We start from the raw sequence: 23,013 nt of genomic DNA, 5'->3' as shown, positions 1-23,013 counted from the left end.
TACCACATAACTGGCATACCATTATATCCACAGTATAACCAATTGGATTGGTGATCTTAAATAAAGATTGGCAATACAGTGGAAGAAAATCTATATTAGGAATCTCGTTTACTCATGAGGAGGCTACAAAAGACAACTCTGTGAGACAGATATCTATGATAAGCAGGACAAATTATATGTACCAGATAGGACATGATATTGTCTGTTAACTACATTATTTATTGTACATAGGACATTCCTGGAAATAGTGGTGCGCACACTACCAAGAATGAGAGAGATTGTCAATTAAGAAAGACAACTCAGTCCCAAACAATAGAATCAGGTACATTTAAAGGATATTATTGTTTCCATTGGAACACCAAAGAAAAAATTATTGTAACAAATATGGATACATTTTAAACACTTGAGAGAGTGAAGAATGAAAAGACAGCAGTGACTGAATTTTTAGTCTCATTTCATATTTGTTTATTAATTTTGCACTTGTTTTCACTTGCACAATATTTTCGCAGATGTTTTAATAATAACAAATAAAAGTTATATTTTAACACTAGTGGTCAGACATCATTCTTGATATCTGACTTTAAGAATATTGTCACAAAGTCCGGGTGTGCCCATAATAGGGAATACTTCCTTCTTATGGCCTTCATACCATTATATCTGCTCAGCAGTCAAAAATGCACCTGAACTGGCATTTCTGCATTTCAGAACTGTTCCAGCTGGAATGAGGAAATGCAGGTGTTGGCACATTTTATACTACTGACCAGGTATATAGGGAGTCAAAAGGACAAGTTAAGTTTGTAGGCTGCTGATTTGCTCTATATGTGTGCCTCTTGAAAAAGGCCTGGATATGGTCGAAAATGCACACTTTGGATATGTAAGGAATAAAATTGCCATTTCTACTTTTTGATGAAAACCCTGGTGAGTGCCCCTCTGTTTGCTCTCTATGAATATTGACCTGCATTGGTAAGTGTGGGAGTCAACCCAGTTGTTGCTATGGACATAAAATTATGAAGATGTGAGTACGATGCGGTCTGTGTCTTTTTTTTAAAAAGAAATTGTATTAGCAGATTCATATTACAGTATAAGATCCAGAGAACATGCATCAGGATGTAAAACAAAACATAGACAATACACAGTATACATGACCTTGAAACAATTCTACAAAAGTCATATAAATCTTTTTCAGACATTTTTATGAGAAATTGAAAAACCAAAAACAAAAGAGTGTCCTCTAAGATAGCAGTGTGGCCAACCACTAATGAGGACAACAAAAAAGAAAAAGAGGAGAGAAAGGGGAAAGCAAAAAAAAAAACAACAACAACACAACCACATGAGTGAACAAAGAGATAGAGAGAGAGGAGAGATGTACAAGTGGTGGGGTCCGGATTAGATAAATCACTTAAGAAAGGAGTCCCAGTGACGCCAAAGCTTGTATGTGTACGCACCTCTCAGGGACTATCATATCTTTCTGGGCATCTGTAACCTTTCTTTGCGGTACACGCCAGGGTTAGGATGAGGAAATGGGATGTAGCTGTTATTCCATGTTGACGTATGAAAGGGAAGTCGAATAAGGGAAAAAGAGACCTTTATGTGCAGTTGAAGCTGACTAAACTGTAAATTTGGTACGTTATTCATCCATGTGGATTAACATCACTGATGGTGCAGTGTAATGTAGATCAACCACGGGTGGTGGTGAACCGTAAAAGAAACCTTTCTGAGTGATTTCCACTTCACTTTGGTGTGAGTACGGTATGACATCTTGCCTGTATATTCAGCTGTGGAAAAAAATCCATCTGGAAGACTATTTCCTCTGTATTGAATGACTTTAATTTGGTTGGAAAAAACATACTACACTATATTGCTTTCTTGTGTCTTTCCATTTTTTTGAGAGTACGAGTTGGAAAATCCTCACTTTAGACATCAAGGGACATTTAATCGTACAGGAGGGACACACAAGTTTGTTTTTCATCTTCAGAAATATTCTGAAATAGAGACTTCATGTTTATGAATATTTTGATAATCTATCCTAATTGGTGAGCGCAGAAATATATGGTTGTGTTTATTCGTTTTTCAGTAATTTCCATTGGTGTGTTAGGTGAACACGTATACACAAATAATTTGCTGTAACTCCTAGTGTGCACAGTAATTAATTTCCCTACTTGTTGTTAGTACTTAAGAAAGGGGGAAGTGATCTAATTAACTATCAAATGGGGAGCGGGCTTTCTGAGAGGCCAACCATGGGGCCCAAATTTTATCAAAAGATTTGGTAGATTGCTTGATAATACTGGTCATGTATTCCATTTTATAGATGTACTAAATACAAAAAAATTACAGATTGTAGAGATGGTGGGGAGGGCGATTTCCAATGCAGTGCAATTTGGCAGGTCGCTGCAGTGGCCAAATGGCGCAGTAATTTCTTGTAGTGTTTTGGCAGTGTTGGAAGTTCTAGAGGTGGAAGGAAGTATTTAGGGTCAGAGTGGATTGGAGTGGTAAATAGAAGTGGGAGGAGATTAATAACATTATGCCACAGGGATGGTAGTTTTGGGCATGCCCACCATGTATGTAAAAATTTCCCTCAGCAGGACAACACCTCCAGCATCTATCAGATGTCACAATCCTGACTGAATTTATTATGTTGTGAGACTTACCTCAGCATATTCTGCAAACCTGCATCTGCTTCACATACTAACTGCAGTCTTGATTAATAACTGATCAGAACCTGAGTAGGAATTCCTCTATTAGTAATTGCTAAGATCCAGTGTTCAGCAACTAGGCTCTCTGTTCATCACACCCAGCTGGGAGTAAAGTCTGTACATGCTGTTCCAGCATAGCTCTCTCAGCATAATGTGTAAAAATTCTAAATGTGTCTATTCATATTGTTGGCTTCCTAGTGTTTCGGCCTACTAGGCCTCAATCCACATCAGAGCCTAAGCCTGGAGTTCTGCTGTGACAAGTCCTGATCACCTGACTGCATCACAGCCAATCATGTGACTGAGCTTCCCTGCACCACCTGATTCCATTCAACCTATCCTAGTTAACTCAGGGGTTTATCTACCAGCCTTTGGCTCTCAGAAATCATCAGTACAACAGTCTCTATTCAGGAAGTAACAGCTCTGTGTTAAGCTCCTTCATTCCAGTGACTTTGTATGATCCAGTCCATCCCGATTCCACTCTGGCTACCATTTTATATGGACTTTGTCTTGCTTCAATGACATCAGTGTTAATATTCTGGATCAAGCCCGGTGAGCACTACAGTATGTTCTGGTTCCATTCTGGATGCTATTATATTTGAACTGTGTCATTCTTCAATGCTATCAGTGTTAATATTCTGGTTCAAGCCCGGTGAGCACTCCAGTCCATTCTGGATGCTATTGCTATTTGAACTGTGTCTTTCTTCAATATTACCAGTGTTAAGATTCCAGATCAAGTCCGGTCAGCACTCCAGTCCATTCCGGATGCTATTGCTATTTGAACTGTGTCATTCTTTAATACTCCCAGCCCAGTGTCAAGATTCCAGATCAAGCCCAGTGAGCACTCCAGTCTGTACTGGTTCCATTCCGGATGCTATTGCTATTTGAACTGTGTCTTTCTTCAATGCTATCAGTGTTAATATTCCAGATCACGCCCGGTGAGCACTCCAGTCCTTTCCGATTCCATTCCGGATGCTATTATATTTGAACTGTGTCTTTCTCCAATGCTATCAGTGTTAATATTCCGGACCAAGCCTGGTCAGCACTCCAGCCCGTTCTGGTTCTAATCCGGATATTATTGTTATTTGAACTTTGTCTTTCTCAGTCCAATCCAAATCCATTCCGGTCATCATTTCTGTCACTAACCTGGTATCTTTTGCCAGCATATAGTATCTGCAGTGAATCATGGATGTTATTCTTTAATAAAAAGCTTAATTTATTATTATATCTATCTGTGTGTTTGTCACTGCTAGAACACCAACTATTATTTCAAATACATGCACCATACCTGGTTAAAGCCTTCTCAATTCATAACTATTCCCTCTGTGTCAGCTCCATCCACAAACACCTGTTCAAACCAAACCCAACCCTCAGGTGTAACATCAGAGGTGTCTGGGTACATAGTTTTTAACAGAGAGGGTAGCAATGATAAAGTAATTTATATACATTTTTCTTGATTTTAACACAGATAGAGCTAGAGGTAGTGTTTTCCCATATCTCCTCTCATTACTTATCATCTAAAGAAACACCCAAATCCCTTTCCCATGCTAATTTTTGATGATTTCTGATAAAGGATGGCCTCTCCACTAGCATAGCATAGATGCTAGAAATAAGGCCTTTAGTAGAAGGGTTTCTCTGACAGATACGCAATGCCTATTGGAGAGAGTGGCATGCATTTTTAAGTGAAAATGTCTAATTTGGAGATACCTAAAGAATTCCCCATGTTGAAAAGCTGAATCTGATTGTATCTGCAAAGGTTGGAATCATGTCATCACTGTGTTTTCCTCTACGAGGATAGGGGCGAGCAATAGCATCGGATTTGCAAGAGAAATCAAAATGTCGTTGGCATAAAGCACGATTTTATGTTCTGTGGAACCATTCTTCACTACCTTAATGTCCACATTGTTATGAATTTGTGCTGACAAGGGTTACATGATATGAGCAAAGATCAGGGGCAAGAGCGGTCATCTTTGCCTAGTACCATTATTTATCTCACAATGGGAAGAGGAGACGCCATTGACAGAGACCCATGTTGACGAATTGTGATATAATGCCAAAATCCCTTCATAGAATTTGCCAGAAAAACCCATACGATGGAGAACCAAGAAGGCAAAAGGCCATGAGATATGGTCAAATGCCTTCTCCGCATCCTGGGATAATATGAGAGAAGGGGATTTCTGCCAGTGGATGAAATTGATTATACCTATGGCTCTCCTGGTATTGTCACAGGCCTGACGGCCAGCGATAAATCTAACATAGTCAGGGTGGACAAGTGTGGAAAGAAGGGGAGCTAATCTAATTGCCAGGATTTTGGCATACATTTTTAAATCGACATTAAGTAGTGAGATTAGCCTATAATTACCACATTGAGTAGCGTCTATGTCAGGCTTGGGGATCACTATACTGTCCACCTGAGTAGTCGCAGGGGCGAAAGATGCACTCCCTACAATATGCTTAAATAAAGAGGTAAGGTGTGGGGCTAGTTCCTTGGCAAAATGTTTATAGTACAGTAATGCTTTGTAAAGCTATAAGGGCAAGGGGCAGCAGAGGACATAATTGATTTAATGGCTGCAATTGTCTCTTCTACTGAAAAGTCCTGGTTTAATGCTTCCAATTGGGCTTCCGAGATATTCGGTAAAATGGTCAATGATAAATAGGAAGGTACTCCTTCAGGGTCATAGAATAGGGTTCGGGAAAGGGGTGTCAAATTATATAATGAACTATAGTAGTCTTTGAATTCATCATCCAATCGGGGATCAAAGATGAGCACATATAAGGATCGGGAATGCAATTTGTCAATTGTGCCATCCATACATCTGTGTCTCAGTTAGTTTGCCAGCAGAGAATCAAGTTTATCTGTCTTATCATAAAATTTCTGATTCAACTTTCGCAATGCAACGGTGGAACGACTAGACAAAAGCGTATTCAGTTGGCCCCGTAAAGTAGTTATTTGAGTCAGCAGGGCAGGGGAGGGAGACAATTTATGCTGAGAAACCAGGCCCTCAATTTGTGTTTCTAATGAGTGGACCTCCTGCGCTGCCTTTTTCTGTAGTGAAGAGGTCCTTGCCATAAGAAAGCCCCATAGGGTGGCTTTATGTTCTACTCATTCAGCGCTAGGTGAGATGTCAGGAATGACATTCTCAGCATAGTAATATTCTATAGCTGTTTTTATTTCCGCTGAAATTGATGGGTGAAGTAGTAAAGAGTCATCGAGTCGCCATTTGTGAACACTGTGCGGAGTGATAGAGATCCAGAAGGAGATAAACCCTTGAGTGGTCAGTCCAAGTAAAAGGGGTCATTCCTACATTAGAAATTCTAGAGACAATGGAAGATGAGATGTTGATCATATCTATCCGGGAATACAGTAGTGTCGGTGTAGGGCCGAGTAGTGAGTCTAGCCACAGAATGTCAGACACCAGGAATCTCACAAATCATGGTGCTTAAGAGAAGCTGCTAGTGTATGTGAAACCATAGAGGCCAAGGGGCGGGGCAAGTCCTATCAGGTAGGGGATCAAGAATAGTATTAAAGTCCCCGCCCAACACAATGTGACCCTGCTCCACCTTGCAAATATGTCGGAATAGGGATTCAAAAAATTGGGGTTGGTCCTGATTGGGAGCATACATAAAAATCAAAGTTAAAACCTCTGTATGAATGTGCCAATAATCATTAAATAACAACCCACTGGGTCAGCTGCAGTTTTGCTATGCACAAATGGAACATGTTTATTAATTAGAATAGCGACCCCATGTTTTTTACAATCTGCAGATGCGAAATAGGTCTGCAAAAATTATTTGCCTCAGAGTTTGGTGTGGGAATCTGTGAGGTGAGTTTCTTGGAGAAACACCACGTCAACTCTCTCCCTTCTACAGGCCTCTAAAACCACCATGCGTTTCTTAGGGGAGTTAAGCCCATTCACATTAACAGATAACACCTTTAGGGGCATGGCAATGTTAAAAAAGGGAAGCTCAGCCACCACTGCATATGAGTACAGCATAACAAGTCCCTCATGGCCCATCCCCCCAAAAAATGGGAGACACCACTTGGAACCCACCACAAGGACCAATAAAGAAGAGGAGAAAAAAAGAGCATAAATAAGAGAAAGGAGAAGAAAAAGGCCACAATAAACAGAAAAAAACAAAAAGCAAAAGTTAAAAGAGAAAGACCGAATGGGCACAAACCCTGCAAGTATGGATCCTATAACAGGACCCAAGAACAAATTGATAGCACATTAAACATTATATATCTGAAGGGGAGCATGAGAGTGATGGCAAAAAAACAGCAAACCTAGTGGGGCAGCCAGATCGCATGCAGAGCTGCCAATGCCAAGAGATAACAAAACAGACACAGCAAGTGGGCACCTAACCTGTGTCAGGGAATGGGGACAAGAAAGGGGAGAAAAGGAGAGGTGGAGGAAAGACATAAAGGTAAGGAGAGTGGGGAAGGGAGGGGGAAGGGGATAAGGAGATGGTTGAAAAAGGGATTAATAAAGTAATAAAAATAGATATGGCCTAATAGTGGGCCAAGGCCCCAGAAACCTAAAAAAATACCATATAATTGTATTACATATAGCAAACATCTCTAGAAAGAAAGCATCATAAACAACATTTACCTAGTAACATAGGCAGTAGTGGAGAAGTCCGTGGAGTAGCGACCAGATCAGCAAGCAACAAAGGAGGGTCTCCAACAAACATTAACATACATGAGTATAAAACATATAGCGAGACCAATAAAATAGAAAACCATAATAGTTGGACCCTTGTAAGTAACATATTAAAATCTAACCATGGAAGATCAACGGTATAACGGAGGTCCATGGATTAAGAAGCAATCAGTCTGATAACAAGGAGAGCCCCCAGTAAGTACTAAAAAGAAAAAGGAAGGAGGGCAAATGATTAGGTAGGGTCATTGTCATTATCCTGAGAGTGGACACCCTCGTTCAGTCCGGCTGAGCTTGGTGAGGACATTGAGGTTTACCCATTGGTAGAGGAGGCGGGTGACTCTGGGAGATCAAGTTTTCCTAGTAGTTCTTGTCCTTGAATCAAGGTCTTCACCACATGAGTTGTTCCGTTAACAAAAAGATGTAGCATAAAGGGGAAACCCCAGCAGTAGTTGATCTGATGCTGACGAAGAAGCCTGGTAATTGGCTGAAGATCCCATAATTCTTGAATGGATGAAGGGGCCAAGTCCTGATAAATCTGCAATTGCATGCCTTGATAGGGGCTATCCAAGGAGTCCCGGATTGAGGCTATGAGTTTCTCCTTTGAACGATAGTAATGCACACGGACTGATGTCCCTAAGAGGTTGTGATGATGATGATGGTTTGGAACGCAGGGCACTGTGAGCTCTATTAAAAAGGCAGTCCTCATCAGTTAGCTCAGGTACCAAGTGTTGAAAAAGATCTTTCAAGAAGGAGGGCAACGCAGAATTCGGAACCGATTCTGCAACATTATGGACATGCAAATTATTGCGTCTGGAGCATTATCTTGATCCTCTTGCTGCTCCTTCAGGGTCTCAACTTTAGCGTGGAGCCTCAAGAGTTCCTTATCCAGTGAGAGTTGTGAGAACAACGGATCCCCGAAGTCCCACAGCAGCGGGTGGTCCCGGGCTGTGTCACTTAAAGGACAGCTGCCAGACAGAGTTTGTGGCACCCCCTCCTTCTGATGCCCAGAGCATGTGACCTCTTAGCCTTCCCCCAAGTTGCAGTTCTGACTAGGTGACCACTGTGTCATTATGACATAGGAAGACTCAATATTTTTATAAATAAATATAATAATTTATTATATATGAACAAGTCGCTAAAACAATGAATTAACTGAGTAAAAATTAGAAAAATTTAAGAGACTTTTTCTTAAAAAAAACAATGTGTTTAAGAATAGACTTTAAACCAAAGCTTAAATAAGGAAAAATTAAAATTAAAATATATGCTTAACTTTCAAAGAGAGGTATTCCAACGCATTTCGTCCTGTGGACTACATCAAGGGGTAGTGTAGGAGTGGGACAGAGCTGCTGCTTATACTTATCTTACTTAGGAATAAATAGCAGCTCTGTCCCACTCCTACACTACCCCTTGATGAAGTCCCCAGGACAAAACGTATTGGGATACCTCTCTCTTTCTTAAACATATTATTTTTTAATGAAAAAGTCTCTTTTTTAAAAAATAAATATTTGCATTTTTACTCTATGAAATGAATTGTTTTAGCGACTTGTTCATATATAATAAATTATTACATTTATTTATAAATATATTGTGTCTTCCTATGTAATAATGACACCAGTGGTAACTTAGGTTATGTTATCCGTATTACTACACCTACTAAAACTAGCACCCATACCAGTGCTTCCAATATTTCAAATATAGCAGATGCACTATATACCTGGGGAATGTATCTGACTGCTTATGATAAATCTGCATACTGCACCTAGGCGCTGGAAGCTCTTTTATATATATATATATGAGATAGAAGTAGGGGTCCGGCACAGCCACATGGTGAAGGAATACAATGGGTGTCCTCACAGCGGAACAAATAGTAAAATAGAGGTGGTGTGGCACTCCAATGATTTGCACACTGACACCAGTTAAATGAGTGCAACGTTTCAATGCCAGTTTAATGAATTGGCATTTTCATCAGGTATACCTGATGAAAATGCCGATTCATTAAACGGGCATTGAAACGTTGCACTCATTTAACTGGTGTCAGTCTGCAAATCATTGGAGTGCCACACCACCTCTATTCTATTTAATATATATATATATATATATATATATATATATAATAAAGCTGTGTTTGTCGTTACATGTTGATTCCATGCATCATATCCTGACGACGGTGCGTGTCGGCACCGAAACGTTGATAATGAATTGATGTATTATTGAAATTTTTAATACACTATTGCTGCAAAGAAAAAGCCTCTGAGTGCCGTTCCATTTAGAAATCTATATATATATATATATATATATATATATATATATATATACATGAAAGACCTGTTGTGGGGATCTTTTCCTCCACACTGTAGAACCCTATGTCCAAGCCAGGCATCAAAGAGACAAGGATATAAATTATTCCTCTTGTACAGTAGAAATGGCTCTTGTACAGTTGTTTCTACAGTGTGGTCAATCCTGAATCATAGATAAGGTCTGATTCAGAGGCACTAACAATCCACATACAATGCCAATGTTCATGTAGTTGAGTGATTATTTGCAAATGCACATGCATAAAAGTTTCTGAAAACTAGTAATTATTTGCAAGTGCACATGCAAAGGTGATGTTGCAATGCATTCAGACAGTATCAGAAAGGTGGTTGAAAAGTAATGGTCTTTCCTGAGTGACGAACTGGTACATGGCAACCAGTGCATGCAAATTGTTCAGAGGGCGTATTATGAGAGCATGGTGGTCATATCAGTGCAAGTGGCTCTGCTCACAGATGCACATAGAAAAGAATAGAAGGACATAGGGCCTAATTCAGACCTAATGGCAAAAGCAAAATCTTTCTCTAATGGGCAAAACCATGGGGGTCATTTCGAGTTGTTTGCTAGCAAGCTGCTTTTAGCAGCTTTGCACACGCTAAGCCTCCGCCTACTGGGAGTGAATCTTAGCTTATCAAAATTGCGAACGAAAGATTCGCAATATTGCGAAAATACTTCTCTGTGCAGTTTCTGAGTAGCTCGAGACTTACTCTGCCAGTGCGATCAGTTCAGTGCTTGTCGTTCCTGGTTTGACGTCACAAACACACCCAGCGTTCGCCCAGACACTCCTCCGTTTCTCCAGCCACTCCCGCGTTTTTCCCAGAAACGGTAGCGTTTTTTCACACACTCCCATAAAACGGCCAGTTTCCGCCCAGAAACACTCACTTCCTGTCAATCACATTACGATCACCAGAACGAAGAAAAAACCTCGTAATGCCGTAAGTAAATTACCTAACTGCATAGCAAATTTACTTGGCGCAGTCGCAGTGCGAACATTGCGCATGCGCAATAAGTGGAAAATCGCTGCGATGCGAAGAAATTTACCGAGCGAACAACTCGGAATGACCCCCCATGTGCACTGCAGGTGGGGCAGATATAACATGTGCAGAGAGATTTAGATTTAGGTGGGTTATTTTGTTTCTGTGCAGGGTAAATACTTGCTGCCTTATTTTACACTACTCCACCCAAATCTAACACTCTCTGCTCATGGTATATCTGCCCCACCTGCACTGCATATGGTTTTGCCCATTAGAGAAAAAAATAGCTTCTGCTATCAGGTCTGAATTAGGCCCTAAATTAGGCCCATAGTCAGGTACATAAACTACACCTGCCATAGGGCTGGTGCAATTTTTGATGGTGCAATAGGTGACGGCAAATAGATACTGCCGTGTTTGATTTGCTTGTGAATCAAGCCCATCAAAATCTATCTACCATCAACACAGTGCTGTACCTTTGAATAGTATTTAACAATAAAAAACTATTTGCAAGGAGAGACATTGTTTATCAAAAGCAGTGTTGATTCAATCATCTCTGCTGCTAGTATAATATGTATTATGTAATGCACTGATATAAATGATATTCTTAAGGGGTATATTTACTAACAGTCAGTTTTAATAGATTTTTATTGTTTTTTAATCAATGAATTTGATCTAAGCCTATAAAGAGTTTAAGGGGCTATAACACACATGTACAGTACTAACAGATGATTTTTATATTAATTTTTAAATAATAGTACTAGGGATGTGCGCTGAGCCATTTTTGCTGGATTTGGATTTGGTTCTGAGTTGCCAGCCAGCTTTGGATTTGAATTTGCCATACTGCCGTGACTGGCTTTGGATTTGGATTTTTTTCAAAAATGTACAAAAAAGATAAAATCACTTAATTTGTGCCTTTTTTTGATCCTGGAGCACTACTAACCTCAATAACATTAATTTCCAGTAATTTCTTCTCAATCTTGACTGTCTCACAGCTCACAATATTGTTTTCACCAATATTGGCCAAAGGCTGGCTGGCTAAACTGCTGTATACAGTGTGGGTTAGATACAGTGCAAGATACAGGACAGGTTGGATACAGTACAGGATACAGTGTGGGTTGATACAGTGCTAGTTGGATACTGTGTGGGTTGGATACAGTGTGGGATACAGTGCAGGTTAGATACAGTGCAGGATACAGTGTGAGTTGGATACAGTGCAGGTCAGATACAGTGTAGAATATACTACAGGTCAGATACTGTGCACGTCGGATACAGTTTGGGTCAGGCACAGTACTGAATACATTGCTGGCTGGATACAGTGCGGGTTGGTTACAGTGCGGGATACATGGCTGGTTGGATACAGTGTAGGATACAGTGTAGGTTGGATACAGTGCGGGATACAGTGTGGGTTGAATACAACGGAAGATACAGTGCAGGGCAGATACACCAATAGTGCACTTACTGTGACAAGTGATGCCAGTGGTGTCCTCAGTGAGGGAGTGTCTGCAGTGAAGGCTGGCAGAGTCCTCATTGTTGGGTTGGCTGTAGTGTCTGTACTGCTGGGGTGCTGGCGGTGTCAGCAGAGATGGTGGTGTCCTCAGTGCAGAATTGCTGGTATTGTCAGTACAGCTGGCTGGCACTGCTGGCTGTGTCAGCAGTGCGGGGTGTCAGAGGAGTCCTCAGTGTAGGGGTGCCAACAGTGTCCTTGGTGCAGAGTTGCTGGTAGAGTTGGTACTACTGGCTGCGTCAGCAGTGTGGGGGTGCCAGAAGTGTCCACAATGCAGGGGTGCTGTCAGTGTTGGCAGTGCTGGAAGTGACCTCAGAGCGGTTTTGCCAGTGGTGTCAGTATTGCTGGGGTGCTGGCAGTGTCAGCAGTTCAGGAGTGTCAGCAGTGTCCTCAGTGCAGGGACAATGACAGTGTCAGCAATGTGGGACTGCTGGCAGTGTCCTCAGTGCTGGGGAGCATCAGCAGTGTGGGGGTACCAGCTGAGTAAGCAGTACGGGGGTACCAGCTGAGTAAGCAGTACGGGGGTACTGGTTGTGTCAGCAGTGCATGAGTGCCAGCAGTGTCCTCAGTGCGTGGGGTTCCGGCAGTGTTGGCAATGATGGAGTGCTGTCAATGTCCTCAGTAAGGGGGTGTTGGCAGCCTGGAAGTGCCAGTGATAACCTCAGTAAGGGGGTGCCAGTGATAAACCACAGTGTTGGGTGTTGGCAGTGTGGTCTGAGGTGTTGGCAGTGCGGCTGGCGGTGTTATTTGCTCCATTAAAGTCTATGGGGAAACACTGATTGGCTGAGAGCTCTCCTAGCCAATCTGTGGTCAGCCCATTGACTTCATTGGGGCTTTTAAAATTGGCACCTTAGCTGAAACCGCGAGATCCCAGGATCTCTTGGTTTCACCTCGGGTCCCAGAAGTTAAGAGCGGCTCAGATTTCTTAAAATCTGAACCGCTCATCTCTAATTAGTACATGTGTAGTACATGTGTATGTGCCCCAGAAAACCAATATCGATTTAGATCGATTTTTGGTAATTGAGAATAAAAATTGATGCAAGGAGACCTTTATTAAATATACCCCTTAGTGTTTAAAGCACACATACAAAACAAGATGTATTTCACATCTCACAAAATGTTTCATCATTAGGGGAATGTGGATGGCGCTACTGTCTTTACATCATGTTTTTTACATAAATAGCAAACCACACAGTAAATGATAATGTAGTAGGTACTGTACATCACACCTGGAGATAGAAAGTGTTTGATTTATTTCATCTATTACCTTGTGTTTTGATATTAAGATCGGAGAGCTGATATTTACACAGGGATACAGTATACAAATATTTAATTTAAAAAATTTGATATAAAGGTGTTAGCATTAAAATAGGGTTGCTTTTATCATCTCTTCCCTTTGTATTGATTCAGCATTGTTGATTACTTTTTCCACTTTTGGTTCAGGATAATTCTTTTCTATGAAATTTTTTCAAGAAATAAGATCTTTTCATAAAATATATTTTCAAAAGAGCAATAATTTTTACATTTGATTTATTTATTAATATTGTTCTGATCATGACAACTAAAATAAAAATATACATTGGTTTACTGTATGTTATCTTCTTTGAATTGGGTGACTGTTTCTGTTTTCTTAGATTTTTAATTTGAATTTATTTAGACCCTGTAAAAAAAATATTTAGATTTAGAGTATGTAAAATTAATATTGTATTAGCCATTTTTTCATTAAGTAAAAAAATGTGTTCAGGGAACCTGTGTCACATATTATCATGATATTATTCACATAAACATCTACTGGGGAAACTTTACAAATTAAGATTTGTTTTATAAATGAACACATGTAGTTATATAGTAATATTAACAATAAATTTGTGTTTTTAAGACAAGTAGGAAGTTATGAACTGAATTGATGTAAAAATATCATTATACAATATTGTAAAATCACAGTATGAATGTATTCCAAACCTTGTGTGTGTGTGTGTGGGGGGGGGGGGGGGGATAGCTGCACACCCTAATTCCAAACATAAGAGATGCAACCATAATGAGACTTGTAGAAAAAAGGAAACTTTCAGTTGCACAATTGTGGCATCAAGCACTGCTAATAATAGTAGTAAACTCTGCAATTTAACATAATGAGGTGCTTTCCATCATTTTTGGTCAAAAATATATGGGCCCACCCACTGCATAAAGGTGACCTCATCCTCAGGTGGGTTCCTAACACTTGGATACAAGTTCATAGCATGGGACCCCCCAAGTCAGCACAGGCCAAACACCCAAGGCATCACAGTAATGAGAGGTTAAAGTGTTTAAATGTCAATAAGAAGCATAAGCTATGTATTAAGAGTGTTACTTTGGTGAGAGGCACTGATAATAGGTGTTACATAGGTAATACAATTAGGTGCTAAAAAGGTGAGGAATTAAATATTACAATGTAATGACCTAATGCAGCCAGGCCAAACCAAACCAGGAGGCCCCACGCCCTGAACTCATCCCTAAAACTGACTAATTGTATACATGTGTTCAGTACTTACCATAATAATGCCTTTCCCAGTATAGAGTCGGCAAATGCTAAGAACACATTCCTAATTAAAAGCACCCAAGGCAGGTGGGAGCGTTTCTAGTTAAGCTAAAGGAGTTTCTGTCTTCAATTGTATGCATGTGCACTATATAGAATATCTGGAGGCTAGATGGCACAATCTAATTCCAAACATGAGAGGTGGCACCATGCTGAGACTTGTAGTTACACACAGAAAGAAGAAAACTTGCAGGTACACACTGTAGTCACCAATCACTGCTAATAACATTTAGAATAGTAAGCTCTGCAATTTAATGTAGTGAGGTGCTTGACATAATTTTTTGCCCACAAGTAATGTATATGGGCCCAATCATTGCATCAAGATTACTTCATCATCAGGTGGGTTTCTAACATTAAGATACATGGCACAGGAGGTCCCAAGTCAGCACAGGGTAAATGCCCAAAGGCATAACACTACTGAGAGGTTAATGTGTTAGTAAGTAGTAATAAGAAGCATAAACTATGCGTTAAGATCCTAATTCAGACCTAATGGCTAAAGCAAAATCTTTCTCTACTTGGCAAAACCATGTACACTGCAGGTGGGGCAGATACAACATGTGCAGAGAGAGTTAAATTTGGGTGGGTTCTTATGTTTCTGTGCAGGGTAAATACTGGCTACTTTATTTTTACACTGCAATTTAGATTTCAATTTGAATATACCCCACAGTGGCGCACCCAGGGGGGGGTTTCCGAGCACCCAGAAACCCCCCTCCACTAAAATTTTTTTTTTTTTTTTAGCTGCATGAGTATTATTAATGGCTGTCTAGCGTCCTCTGCAGCCTGCTGTCTTCCTGGTGGCACTTGTAAGTGCAATAAAAGTTTACTTTATTCTAATTATAGTGCATATATATCCATGTGCATACATATATACACATGTATATACATACATATAAACACACACACACACACACACACACACACACACACACACACACACAGAGATATGATATGATATATATATATATATACTTGTGTATATATATATGTGTACTGTATGTGTGTGTACACATATATATATATATATCTATCTATGCATGTTTAATATGCTGTGTATATGTGTGTGTGTGTATATATATGTGTAGATATATATATATATATACACACACACACACACTAGTTTTACGGACCCAACATATACTGGGTCACCTTAGTCCCCACCCCCGTGATTGGCTCCGCCCAGTTCTGGAAACCCCCCCATGCAAATCCTGCGTTTGCCACTGCCCCACCCAAATCTAACTCTCTCTGCACATGTTATATCTGCCCCTCCCCCACCCCCACCCTGCAGTGCACATGGGTTTGCACATTAGAGAAAAATTTGCTGCTATGATCAGGTCTGAATTAGGCCCTAAGAGTGTTACATGGGTAAGAGATTATATTAATAGGTGCTACATAGGTAATAAAATAATAAGAAGATAAAAAGGTGCAGAATTAAATATTACAATGTGATGCTCCAAGCAGCCAGGCCACACCAACCCAGTGGGCCCTATGCCCCAAACTCATACCTAAAACTGACTAATTGTATACATTTATTCAGGCCTTTCCCAATATGCAGTCTACAAATGCTAGGAACACATTCCTAATTAAAAACACCCAGCGCAGATAAGAGGGGTGCTACAACTAGTATTCATGCTCCTGCCAGCATACCGTACTCCCCGCTATGCCGGAAATCACCAGAGAACTAGCAAGGCTACAAGAGGACACATATGTATGTTAAATTTCAGAGTTTACCATGATTATTGTTATTAGTAGTTATGGTATTTAGCATTGCTTCTTCACAATGTTGTGATCTTTTTTTTGTTTCACATTAAGACATATCTGTGTACAGTCTGTATTAATACAAATACTGTATGTGTGTGTGTGTGTGTGTGTGTGTGTTTGGTAAGGAATACAGACTGTAAACGCCAATGTGTAAAGACAATTACTGTGCTTAGGATAATAACCATGTGTGACCAAGATGGCTAAATCATTGTCTGCAAAATACTGTGGAGAAAGGTACTTTATATAATGCCATTTTAAATATTTCTAATGGACTCTACAGAAAACAGCTGAGCCTTCATTACATGTGTACAGTGGGTTAATCATATCAAACAGATCTGGTTTGATAACCAAATTAGCCAAGGTTTAAAAGTTGACACTCTAATAAAAAAGCTTCAGATTCCTCCTCTCACTTAGAATACCATCACAAATGATACCCCTCTACAATTAAGCTTAAAATTAACAATTTAGCTCAAAAAGCCTAATAATAACCTGTACTACTGTTAACTGGTGCTTATACTGGTTAAGTTGTTAGTTACATTAATTTGCTAAGAAAACAAAACTTTATTAAATACGGTTTACTATGGGGAAAATATAACAATGCTTTTATATATACATATGGACATACAATAACATTATGCAAAGGAGTTCATTTGAAATAAAAATAAATATGAAGAAATTGAAACACCCACATAATTACATGATTTTTGTACACGGGCAATGAGAAATATGGTACAAACTCAGCATATTGATTGCTGGTATTTAATCAAATATGAAATTATGTGTGGTGGTTTTAAAATAGCAGTTTCCCCACTTAAATATGACAAACAAGAGTGTACTAAAACTATGACTTGAGACTTATTATACTCCCCTCTTCTCATCTCCCTTCTTTCCCTCTTTCCTGGTCCCATTCCCCTTTTCTTTTCTAACTCATTCTTTCATTTTCCAGTTTTCTCCTGTTTTCATTTCTTTACCTTTTTCTTTCTTCTTTCCCCCTTTTCTTTTCTTTCCTTTCTTTTCTCATCCTTTCCTTTTTTTCCTTCCCTTTGCCCCTACCATTCCTGTGCTATACTTTGCCCCTTGCTTTTCTTTCCCACTTTCTTCCCCCTTCCATTCCATTTCATTGCTTTTTTTCTCCTATCCTTTAACCTTTCCTTTACATTAACACTTCCTTTCATTGCACCTTTGCTTTCCCTCCAATCTTCCTTTCCTTTCCTCCTTAATACTTGTGAACTTTAATACTTTCTTTCCTTTTCTACTTCTTATTCTTTTCTCCTTTCGATCTTTTCCTTGCCCTCTTTCCTACTTCCTTTCCTCCTTTCCAACTTCCATTCCTTTCTCCATTTCTTACTGCCTTTGCCACTTTCCTACTTCCTTTCCTTTTCCCTTTCCTACTTACGTTCCCAATTTCAGTGATCAGAGGAATGCCACTCACTCAATATTTTTTTGTGCATCACTCTCTTTAAATTGAGACAGTGAATTAGCAAATTCTAAAATGCTCAAATTAACCAGAACTACAAAGTCACTCTGTATAACCACTTCTGACCATCAGCATCAAAAACACCCTTACATTGTATCACACCCATTTATAAACTCACTTGCTTCTACTTGGTTTTCTGATTACTTTTTGCATTATTAAACCATAAGTACATGTGTACCAAATAATTTAGCCATTGAGTGTATTTATGGTATAACCAATAAGTACTTCTATAATAGTGGCAGAAAAACGTCATGGAGCATGCACATGGTATCTAATTGTACTATTTGCACATTCTCCATAACCATAGTTGCATACTGTGTTAAAAAAAGATATAGCAATAAAACAACTCAGAAAAAATAAAATTTCTGTGTTTTTTTACTTCAATCTAGCAAGAAAAGCCAAATGTAAATATAGTGTAATTGCTAACCTAAAGAAACTTAAAGTACTGTAAACTTGTCTACAAATATACTGTAAGTACTATTTGGAAGAGGGAATAAATAAGACAGGAAAATAGTAATAAATGGGATTCAAAGGATATTGCCATAAAACAATTAAATGTACAATAAAATAAACCTTTTAACATATACATATGGTTATAGTAAATGGTTTTCTTAAACCAGGTAAGTAATATAAAAATAACAGTAAAATAATGCTACATATAATTAATCATCTCACATAAAGCATATATGTGAAAATAAAACCAAATTTACAAGCAAAATATAAATATAAATGTATTTCAATATATCATGCATTACAAAGTTGATTCAAAATAAATGGTACAAGAAATAATTAAATTAATATGTAAGCAGATTTGTTTAAATATTGTGTCTTAATAGTATCCAATTTACTGTATATATATATATATATATATATATATATATCCAAAAATACCTCCAGTTGGGAAATTTTTCCTTTGTAAATCATCCTCTCAATATCCTAATTTTATAGTATATGTTCCATTGCTTTCCATGTGAAATGATCAGGGTAAGTATTATCAAATTGAAGAAAATGTTTTGGAACTGCTTAATTAGATTATCATTTATGTTTTGTCTGTGCTCCTGGACAGTACTGTATTTTTCAAAGGATGTTTGGACTTTAATACATACTTGAGACCAAAGGTGCATTGCAGGAGGTAGATTACTGAGTTGTGTAATTAATATATAATTTAATTTAAAAAAAAGATTCTTTTAAACATTTATCAATCCTGGGAGGGCGACATGATCAAGCACTTAACCCAGCTGGATGTACATTGCTCATGCTAGTGATATAGCTTTCTTCTAAGTTCATTGTCTTATAGCTAAATGGATTTTCATTCAATTGCTGTATCAGATCAGATACAAGTTCACTATACACAATTAAGTTAGCTCATATAAATAGTGAAATGCTAACTTGATATATTTGTTGTTTGCAATCAAAATTTACCTCTAAGTTTTGTTTTGCCTTAACAACTATTATAAATCTTTACAATTGCACCTCAAGTGAAGATTAGTAAAAATTTGTGAGCATGGAAATCTATCCATAATGTATACCAAATCATCATAGCCCATACCAGTGTTTTCCAACCTTGGTCCGCAAGACACATTGGGGGTCATTCCAGCAGTTTTTCGCTGTGGTGCGAATGGGTGCAGAATGCACATGCGCGTGTGCGACCTTGCCTGGCGGCTACCGATGGAAGTGGTCGCAGAGCCGACTGCAAAAAAGTTTGACAGGAAGAAGGCTTTCCAGGGCAGATCCGGACCATTTGGAGCCGTTTTCGGGGAGTGGTGAGTAAAACACACGCGTGTCCAGGACAACAGAGGGCGGAGGTGTGACGTCAAAGCCGGGCCCATCATCGCTGGATCCATCACACAGGGTAAGTATGTCCAGGGCTGGTCTTCTTTTGATTGAATTTTTCTTAGCTTAGCAGGGCTGCACAAGTGTTCGCAGTCTTGCTAAGCTAAAATACACTCCCCCATAGGCGTGTTCTAGTTGATCGCAGCAGCAGCAAAAAGTTGCTGGCTGTGATCAACTCTGAATGACCACCATAGTCCAGGTTTTTAGGATATTCATGCTCGAACATAGATGGATAAATAAAAATAACAGGTACTAATTAACTCACCTGTGCTCAATTATGTTTATCCTCAGGGGAGTACCAAGGCCGATAGGGGTGTGCACGCTGTGAAAGAGGGCATGCAGACACTATCCACGGGGGCGTGCTGCGAGTCAGTAATGCATGGACTTGCGGCATGCCTCCATTTCCATGGAGACGGGTGGTGGGTGGGGGAGTGGCCAGTCCATAGAGCCAGATGGACAATCTGGCCTTGGTTATCCTTAAACCTGGACTGTTAGTGTCCCTTTAGAACCTAAGTTGGCAAGCACTGTTCTATACTGTTATCTCTGTGTATTAGGTAGCTAGAGGCTACATTCAGTATTCTGACAGTGCCTGAGACCTGAACTTAGCAGTACTGCCCTTGTACCTAACTGCGTGTCTGCATCCTTCCATTGTAAATTAGAGATATCCATATAATCGTTATGTGCAGCAGCATATTCAGAACTTCAAGTGGTTCTGTAAAATAATTTTAAAAGCTAATGTAGATGGGTTCAAATGAACTGTAGGCAAACATGAGTGGTGTCAAAATATATTTCCCCTAGCAGTTCAAAAATAAAAAGTCTTATTGCCACTGCCTAGATGTGAAACGGTATCCGCTTTGTGATCTCTTTCTTTTCACTGCCTAGATGTACCTAAAACATTATATTGTCCCAGCAATGGTGGTAAGCAGGCCCCAACCCCCAAGTTTATTGTAGGCTTCAGTGACAAGTCACAAATGACAGTAAAATAATACAATTAAAGAAAAATGTCAATATTTTTCTGATTGAAATAAACAAAAAAGGGTCCCATGAATGTACCATGTCATAATTTTATGTTAATGATAGATATATAAAAGAGAAAGAGGTACCTAGTCAGATGGTGGTGGTAGGGGATTCTATCATCAGGAAGGCAGATAGGGCAATCTGCTACCGGGACCATGATCACCGTACAGTCTGTTGTCTCCCGGGTGCTCGGGTACGGCACATCGTGGACCGGGTAGATAGATTGTTGGGAGGGGCTGGGAAAGACCCGGCGGTCTTGGTGCACGTTGGCACCAATGACAAAGTTAGCGGAAGGTGGGATGTCCTTAAGAAAGACTATAGGGACTTAGGAAAGAAACTGAAGGCAAGGAAATCTAAGGTAATATTCTCGGAATTATTACCCGTGCCACGCACTAGTCCAGGGAGGCAGAGGGAGATTAGGGAGGTAAATGTGTGGCTTAGGGATTGGTGCAGAAAAGAGGGGTTTGTGTTCCTGGAACACTGGGCGGACTTCTCAGTCAGGCGCCATCTCTTTTGTCATGATGGATTGCACCTGACTGAGGAGGGGGCAGCGGTGCTGGGGGGAAGGATGGTTAGAAGGTTGGAGGGGATTTTAAACTAGGAGCCTGGGGGGAGGGTTTAGCTAGAAACTACGGGTCATGCAGTGAGAATAGTGGGGATGGCGGTAGTAAACGAAATGGGGGAGAAGTTGGGGGGAGGGTAAGAGCAGGCGGTAAGGTTACTAACATGGGTACTTAAAGAGATTTTTACCAAAGCACTAACCAATGACGATTACAGGTCATCATTGCTACATAAGGTGAAAGATGTCCCTAACGCAAGGGAAAATACTTATCTTAGTTGTTTGTATGTAAACGCCAGAAGCATTACTGGTAAAAAGGGTGAACTAGAAATACTTGCAGCAAGCAAACAGTATGATATTATAGGCATTACTGAAACTTGGTGGGATGAATCTCATGATTGGACAGTCAATCTAGAGGGCTATACACTGTTTAGGAGAGACAGACTAAATAAAAAAGGGTGGAGGGGTGTGTCTTTATGTAAAGCCGTTTTTAAAACCTGATATATGGGAAAATATTCAGGAGGGGACTGTAGACACTGTCGAGACATTATGGGTAGAAATTGCATGTGGGGGAAAAAGGAATAAAAAAGTTAGTATTGGGTGTATGCTATAGGCCGCCTGGTATCAACGCATCTGATGAGGAATTGTTACTAAAGCAAATTGAAAGAGCAGCAGGAGTAGGAGACATAGTAGTGATGGGAGATTTTAACTATCCAGAGATAAACTGGAAAAACGATTCATGTGATACTGCTAGGGGCAATATGTTTTTAAACACACTTAATGATAACTACTTAGTCCAACTAATTGAGGAACCAACTAGGTACAATGCAATCTCAGACCTGGTATTAACAAACAATGGGGATTTGGTATCAGGTATTATAGCAGGGGAACCCATAGGAAACAGCGACCACAATATGGTCACATTCAATATCAGTTTCCATAAACAGCCCTATACTGGCTCAACTAGGACTCTAAACTTTAGCAAAGCTAATTTTGAAAAGATGAGGGTATTTATCAGGGATATTGAATGGGAAGGTTTGTTTTTAGGAAAAAATACTATGGAGAAATGGGAGGTACAAAAATTCCTGCTAGCTAAAAATACACTCAAATTTGTTCCTATGAGCAGCAAAAAAAGGAATAAAAATCATAAACCGATGTGGCTTAACAAAAAGATTAAGGAACTTATGGGCAAGAAAAGGCGAGCATTTAAAAAATACAAATCTGACGGGGAAGCAGAGTCATTTCAGCACTATAAGGAATGTAACAAAATTTGCAAAAAGGAAATAAGAGCGGCTAAAGTAGAAACTGAAAAACTAGTAGCAAAGGAAAGCAAAGCGAATCCCAAAAAAATCTTTAAATACATTAATAGCAAGAGATTAAAGAATGAGAGTATAGGCCCTTTAAAAGACAAGTTGGGAGTCTTAAGCAAAAATGATAATGACATAGCGGACACACTAAATTAGTTTTTTTCAACAGTATTCACTAGAGAGGACCCAATTCAGGGACTGACACACAATCTCAATAATGAGAATATCCCACTGATAGGTACTTATTTAAGCGAGGAAGTATTCTGTGACAGATTAAAACATTTAAAGATTAATAAATCACCAGGGCCCGATGGTATTCACCCAAGGGTTCTAATGGAGCTTCACTCTGAA

The sequence above is a fragment of the Pseudophryne corroboree genome, chromosome 1 (genome assembly GCF_028390025.1).
Source record: "Pseudophryne corroboree isolate aPseCor3 chromosome 1, aPseCor3.hap2, whole genome shotgun sequence".
NCBI lineage: Eukaryota > Metazoa > Chordata > Amphibia > Anura > Myobatrachidae > Pseudophryne > Pseudophryne corroboree.
Note: the sequence above shows the minus strand (reverse complement) of the source record.